Source organism: Bidens hawaiensis, unplaced genomic scaffold (assembly GCF_021521415.1).
Source record: "Bidens hawaiensis isolate Kalapana, Puna unplaced genomic scaffold, B.hawaiensis_p1.1 tig00060075_1, whole genome shotgun sequence".
Taxonomy (NCBI): Eukaryota; Viridiplantae; Streptophyta; class Magnoliopsida; order Asterales; family Asteraceae; genus Bidens; species Bidens hawaiensis.
In genome coordinates this window covers 54,974-61,975 of record NW_027500828.1, presented here as the reverse complement: position 1 = coordinate 61,975, position 7,002 = coordinate 54,974, and positions in this window count along the sequence as shown.

The following is a 7,002-nucleotide window of genomic DNA, read 5'->3' as shown; positions in this document are numbered from 1 at the left end:
TGGTAACATTTAGAACTACAAATGGTTAAAGATTTAAACCCTTAAAAAGGTAAACTAACATAAAAACAAGCAGGTTAGTATTAGTTAACAGGCCACAATTGTTATAACCCATGTACTGACAGAAGTCATATATGCAATAACACCCTTTTAGTCAACAACACCCTTATTTCTTTTTAGACCTCTTGTAACTGAGATGCTTTTTCTTTCTTTCTTTTTTTTTTTCTTTAAGTTTTTAACTTGCATCTTTGATCACAATATTAGTATTACTGAAAGATGCAAAGCCATTGATTTTTTCATGGTAAACGTCGACCCACGTTGTGACACCCGGTAAATTCCCAATCCCTTAAACCAAGTAATCAACCTAAATATTAGGTAATTATGTTATATGCGCCTTGCGCGAGCGCGCCATATTAGAATCAGCGCGTGCATTTGTTATGTGCGCCCTGCGCGAGCGCGCCATGTTAATCAGCGCGTGCATTTGTTATGTGCGCCCTGCGCGAGCGCACCATGTTAAGAACCAGCGTGGGCATGTTATATGCGCCATGCGCGAATGTTTTGGCTTTATGTTTTCATGTACCTTAACGTTATGTTGTCTAATGGGTTGACCATCCCGCATGATGCTAAGGCGGGTGCATCCTAAATCGTTTATGCGCGTGCGGAAGGGAACTAACCTCCCCGCATGGCGGGAACATTGAGAGCTAGTTTGTCTGAAGCTCCAAGATGGAATTGACTTCAACATGACTGATCACTATGTTGAAATACCAAGACCACCTGGAGAATTTACAAATGAAACTCAATGTCCCTAACTGCGAGAAGGTTACGCACCTACCCGCAGCAAAGAAATGTCCTTCACGCAGAAAGCTATGCGCACAAAGTGATACGCACAGAACACTTAGTCTATTCTCCAGATGTAAGGAGATTACTCCCGCCCAAAAGGAAACAGTAGCGTGTTTCAGAGATTTTCCACTTTTTACTGTACACTGACAAAAGTACCTGAAAAAGCACACTGTAACATGAAAAGTCAACTGTCAGCCACCCTACTCCCACCAACCACAGACCTGCATGTCCTGATCAAATCAAATCAAATCTTTTATCCACTACTCCACTTTTAAATAAATAATAATAATTTCCATACTTTATCATCATTACACCTAGATATGAAAAGATTACAATCCCCTAAAGCAAGGGATTGTGTTCCCTTGAGTTTGCCTATAAATATGTAACCTAAATTATCACCCAAACACACTTCAAACTTCTCTCTTAAGAACTGCAAACTTGCACTAAACATCTCCCAAGCATCCGTTATTTTCAATTCCGTTCCAGTTACTAGACCTTCAATTCAAAGGCCAACACCAAGAAAACCCGAATCTCGATTAATCCCTTAACAAGAACCACAGGTGAGTCTCACAGCCCCTATTTTCACTGTTTTCACTATTTTTAAACTATTTTCGGGTCGAGGGACACGTACTTAAATAATGTTTTATCATGGTATACTTACAAGCTATGCAAGCGATTATGTGTTTAAATTATGCTTCATGATGAGCAATGCAAACGGTTATCTATGATTTACGATATATGTGCGCCAGAACTCGAGTAAGTGATCACTTTACCATTGGAACTCTAAGGGTAGGGACTGCTGGTTTGATCCGCCCACTCGTAGGGGTCGCACCTCTTACACAGACGAGTGCCTAGTATGGTCATGGGGCAGTACTATGGGTTTGAGCCCGCTCGTAGAGGTCGCTCCTCTTACGCAGACGAGCGCCTTGTTTTCCGGCACAACGTCCGCGCGTAACCCGCGGGACGGTATACAGTATTTTAGCTCGTAGTGGCAACGCCACTTTGCATGGACGGGCACGACTTTTCTGAAATGTCCACGCGCAACCCGCGGGACGGTATTACACTATTTTATCTCGTAGTGGCTGCGCCACTTTGCATAGACGAGTACGTTCTCCAGAAACGTTCGCGCGTAACCCGCAGAACGGTCCTAACAGAAATATGTTGTCAGATCTATGTTTTCATACGGTGTATCAAGAATATGTTAGACATGAAACCAGAAATGTGTTTTAATATGATTTTCGCCAAGACTATGACGCGATACGATTTATCAAGTTACTAAAACTTGTGAACTCACTCAGTTTATACTGATTCAAATGTTTTACGTGTCTTTCAGGAGATAACTAGGTAGCGCATGGAGTCACACTTAGAGCACCTCACGCTGAACATCTAAAACTAGCTTTTTGGAAGATTTTAGTTCTATCCCTTCGATGCGCGTGATTGTTCTCGCCGCGCAAGGGGATATGGCGTGGAAATCTTCAACAGTTTTTATACTTGGATGTTTTTATGTAATCTTTAATCAATGTAATGTATTTGTATTAAAAATTTCATGCGCAATGAAAATCTTATCTTAAATGTTTGCAATGGCCCGTGCTTAAGTATCAATCCCCACGCGCGCGCGCCCGGCTGTTTCCGCCGTTCAGGGCCGGGTGTGACAGATTGGTATCAGAGCACTGGTTATAGCGAACTAGGAAAAGAAGTTTTAACCTAGACTATAACCGTTGGGGAATCGCATGAAATATTTTTCAAAGAAAATATTTTCAAAAGAAACTATACACACACTTAGGAACACGGGTCACACAGTGTCTAGTGAATAAAGATAAAGAACATTATGTGCTCAGAGTAAATGCGCTAAGTTTAATATATTTTCGTTCTCTTTTAAAGCGAGAATGCCTCCAACTAGAGCCAAGGGAATCACCATGACACCCGAGGAACTCGCGGAAATAATCGCGCAGGCGATCGCGACACATGAGGCCAGCAAGGCCGAATCAAGTCAGGGTCGTCAGAACGAGACCCCAGAACCCGAATCAGGAGCCTTGGACAAAGGGTGCTCCTATAAGACATTTATGGCCTGTAGGCCTTGGCCATTCAAGGGTACCGAAGGGGCCATTGGGCTCTACAACTGGATTGACAAGATGGAGACAGTTCTCTCCATTAGCAGATGTAGTGAGAACCAGAAGGTCCTTTACGCGACATGCATGTTCCAAGAAGCAGCTTCGTCTTGGTGGAAGCTTCAAGTGAAGACTTTGGGGCGAGAAGTTGCTCTTCACAAGACCTGGGAAGAACTGAAGGAAATGATGATGAGAAAGTTCTGCTCTCGCGCAGAAATCCAGAGTCTGCAGCAGGAATTCTGGAACCACACCATGGTAGGAACGGATATCGACGCCTACAACAACCGGTTCAACGAGCTTTGCCAGTTGGTGCCAGACATGGCAAACACGGAGAAAAAGAAGATCGAGGTATATTTTTGGGTTACCTCCTGTTGTTAGGGTTCCGCTCAACGCTGCAGCGCCTCCAACCTTTGATGAGGCGGTAGCGCGGGCCATCACCCTTACAAGGGATACGGTCCGTGCGGGTATGTTGACTACGCGCGGAAGCGAGCAGCGAACCTCTGACTCCAAGAGGAAATGGAACTCTCACCACCGAGGGTCCGACTCCAAGCAGCCACCGTTCAAGAAGCAGGAGAGCGCAAGGGTTTACGCGATCCAAGCCGCGGAGCCATCAAGGAAAGGATACAGCGGGCCTCGCCCGTGGTGCAGCAAATGCAAGTATCACCACGAGGGTGAATGCGCAAGAATCGAATGCGCCAAATGTGGCAGACCAGGGCACAAGGCGATGAATTGCCGTATCAGAGAAGCTGGAGCGAGCGACAACTGCTACGCATGCGGGAAGCCAGGGCATTTTAGTCGGGATTGCCCGCAAAGGGGAAACCAAGCTCGCGGGAGAGCTTTTGTGATCGGCGCGGGTGAAGCTAAAGAAGAGCCGAATGTGGTAACCGGTACGTTTTTGCTTAACGGCCATTTTGCATCTGTTTTATTTGATACTGGCGCTGACCTAAGTTTTATATCCGCTGAGTTTAAAAACTCCCTAGGCTTAGCAACCAGTAGGCTAGACACGCCTTATACTATAGAACTAGCCAATGGTAGGCAGTTATGCGCGAACGAAAGAACTGAACAATGTGTAATAGTCATGGGAGGTCACGGGTTCAATATTAACTTGTTGCCAATAGACTTGGGAAGTTTTGACATTGTGGTAGGTATGGATTGGTTAGTCGAGAACCACGCGGAAGTTATTTGCCATGAGAAGCAGGTTCGGATCCCACTGTTGAACGAAGAAACCTTGGTAATTCAAGGGGAAAGAAGGGGAGTTGCGACAAAACTGATTTCGTGCCTAAAGGCGCGCAAGTGCCTAAGGAAAGGGTGCTACGCCTTCCTGGCGCATGTAGTAGAGAAGAAAGGAGATGAGCGAAGAATTGAAGACTTACCAGTAGTGCGCGAATTTCCAGAAGTTTTTCCTGAAGATTTGCCTGGATTGCCGCAGCCGCGACAAGTAGAATTTCGTATTGATTTAGTCCCAGGAGCTGCGCCAGTAGCTCGAGCGCCTTATCGATTAGCTCCATCTGAGATGCAAGAGCTATCCAATCAGTTACAGGAACTATTGGATAAGGGTTTCATACGCCCAAGCTTTTCACCTTGGGGAGCTCCAGTACTGTTTGTTAAGAAGAAGGATGGTTCCTTCCGGATGTGTATTGACTATAGAGAGCTGAACAAGCTGACAGTCAAGAATCGGTACCCCTTACCGAGGATTGACGACTTATTCGACCAGTTACAGGGATCCAGTTATTATTCGAAGATAGATCTACGGTCAGGATACCACCAACTTAGGGTCCATGAGGAAGATGTGCCGAAAACAGCCTTCCGAACTAGATACGGCCATTATGAGTTCTTAGTGATGCCTTTCGGGCTAACTAATGCGCCGGCTGTGTTCATGGATCTGATGAACCGCGTGTGCAAACCATACTTGGACAAGTTTGTGATTGTGTTTATAGATGATATTCTGATTTACTCTCGGACCAAGGCCGAGCATGAGCAACACCTGAGATTGATTTTGGAATTGTTGAGGAAAGAAAAGTTGTATGCGAAGTTTTCCAAGTGTGAGTTTTGGCTTAGAGAAGTTCACTTTCTCGGTCACGTTGTAAACGAGAAAGGAATACACGTTGATCCTTCCAAAGTCAAGGCCATCGAAAACTGGGAAGCGCCAAAAACCCCAACTGAGGTGAGGCAATTCCTAGGACTAGCTGGCTACTATCGACGCTTCATTGAGAACTTCTCCAAGATAGCTCTACCACTGACCGCGCTAACTCAGAAAGACAAGAAGTTTGTTTGGGGCGCAAATCAGGAAACAGCATTTCAAATGTTAAAACAGAAGTTATGTAGTGCGCCAATTCTGTCTCTGCCCGAGGGGACGGATGACATCGTCGTTTACTGCGACGCTTCACATCAGGGACTCGGATGTGTCCTTATGCAGCGAGACAAAGTCATAGCGTATGCCTCGCGCCAACTCAAGGCCAATGAAAGGAACTACACAACGCATGATCTGGAACTTGGAGCGGTTGTCTTCGCGCTAAAGATTTGGCGCCATTACCTATATGGTACGAAGTGTATAATCTTTACGGATCACAAGAGCCTTCAACATATATTTGATCAAAAGGATTTAAACATGAGGCAACAAAGATGGGTGGAGTTGTTGAATGATTATGATTGTGAAATTAAGTACCACCCTGGAAAGGCGAATGTGGTAGCAGACGCGCTAAGTAGGAAGGAGCGAATAAAAACGCTACGAGTCAAGGCTCTAAGGTTGACCATTCACGCAGATCTCTCTACCCGCATCCGAGACGCTCAGCAAGAAGCCTTGAACCCAGAGTTTGTTAAAAACGAATGCCTTGGGGGTATGATTAAGAGTTTGGAACTTAAAGAGAACGGCAATCTATATTTCGCTAACCGCATATGGGTCCCTCTCAAGGGAGGATTGCGCGAGCAAGTATTAAACGAAGCTCACAAGACACGGTATTCCGTACATCCTGGCGCAGACAAGATGTACCAAGATGTTAAAACGCTGTATTGGTGGCCCAATCTTAAAGGCGCCATCGCGACGTATGTCAGTAAGTGCCTGACGTGTTCGAAGGTAAAGGCTGAATACCAGAAACCATCAGGGTTGCTTCAACAGCCAGAAATTCCCATGTGGAAGTGGGAACAAATCTCTATGGACTTCATCACCAAACTGCCAAGGACACCTGGGGGTTACGACACGATCTGGGTTATTGTAGATCGGCTAACTAAATCAGCACACTTCCTGCCGATCAAGGAAACCGATAAGATGGAAAAGTTAGTCCGATTGTATATTCGAGAAGTAGTTTCAAAACATGGAGTCCCGGTGTCCATCATTTCTGATAGAGATAGTCGGTTCACCTCAAGATTTTGGAGATCGTTACAAGGGGCTTTAGGTACTCGTCTTGACATGAGTACGGCATATCATCCCCAAACAGATGGACAAAGCGAGCGAACAATCCAGACATTGGAAGATATGCTACGCGCTGTGCGCAATCGATTTCGGAGGTAGCTGGGATACTCATCTCCCATTGGTTGAATTTTCTTACAACAACAGTTATCACACAAGCCTCAAGGCTGCGCCGTTTGAAGCTTTGTATGGGCGCAAGTGTAGATCCCCACTGTGCTGGGCTGAAGTGGGTGACAAGCAAATGACTGGTCCAGAATTGATCCAAGAAACAACAGACAAGATTTTTCAGATACGGGATCGCCTTAAGTCAGCGCGCGACAGACAGAAGAGCTACGCAGATGTGCGAAGGAAACCGTTGGAGTTTCAAGTAGGGGATAGAGTACTTTTGAAAGTCTCTCCATGGAAAGGAGTCCCCCGTTTCGGCAAGCGAGGAAAGTTGAATCCGCGCTACATTGGACCATTTGAGATCCTGGAAAGGATCGGTCCGGTTGCTTATAAACTCCGTTTACCCGCCGAACTCAGTGGAGTTCATGATACGTTTCATGTGTCCAACCTCAAAAAGTGCTTATCTGACGAAACGTTGATTTTGCCGTTGGAAGAGATTCACATCGACAAACAGCTGCACTTCGTAGAAGAACCTATAGCAGTAAC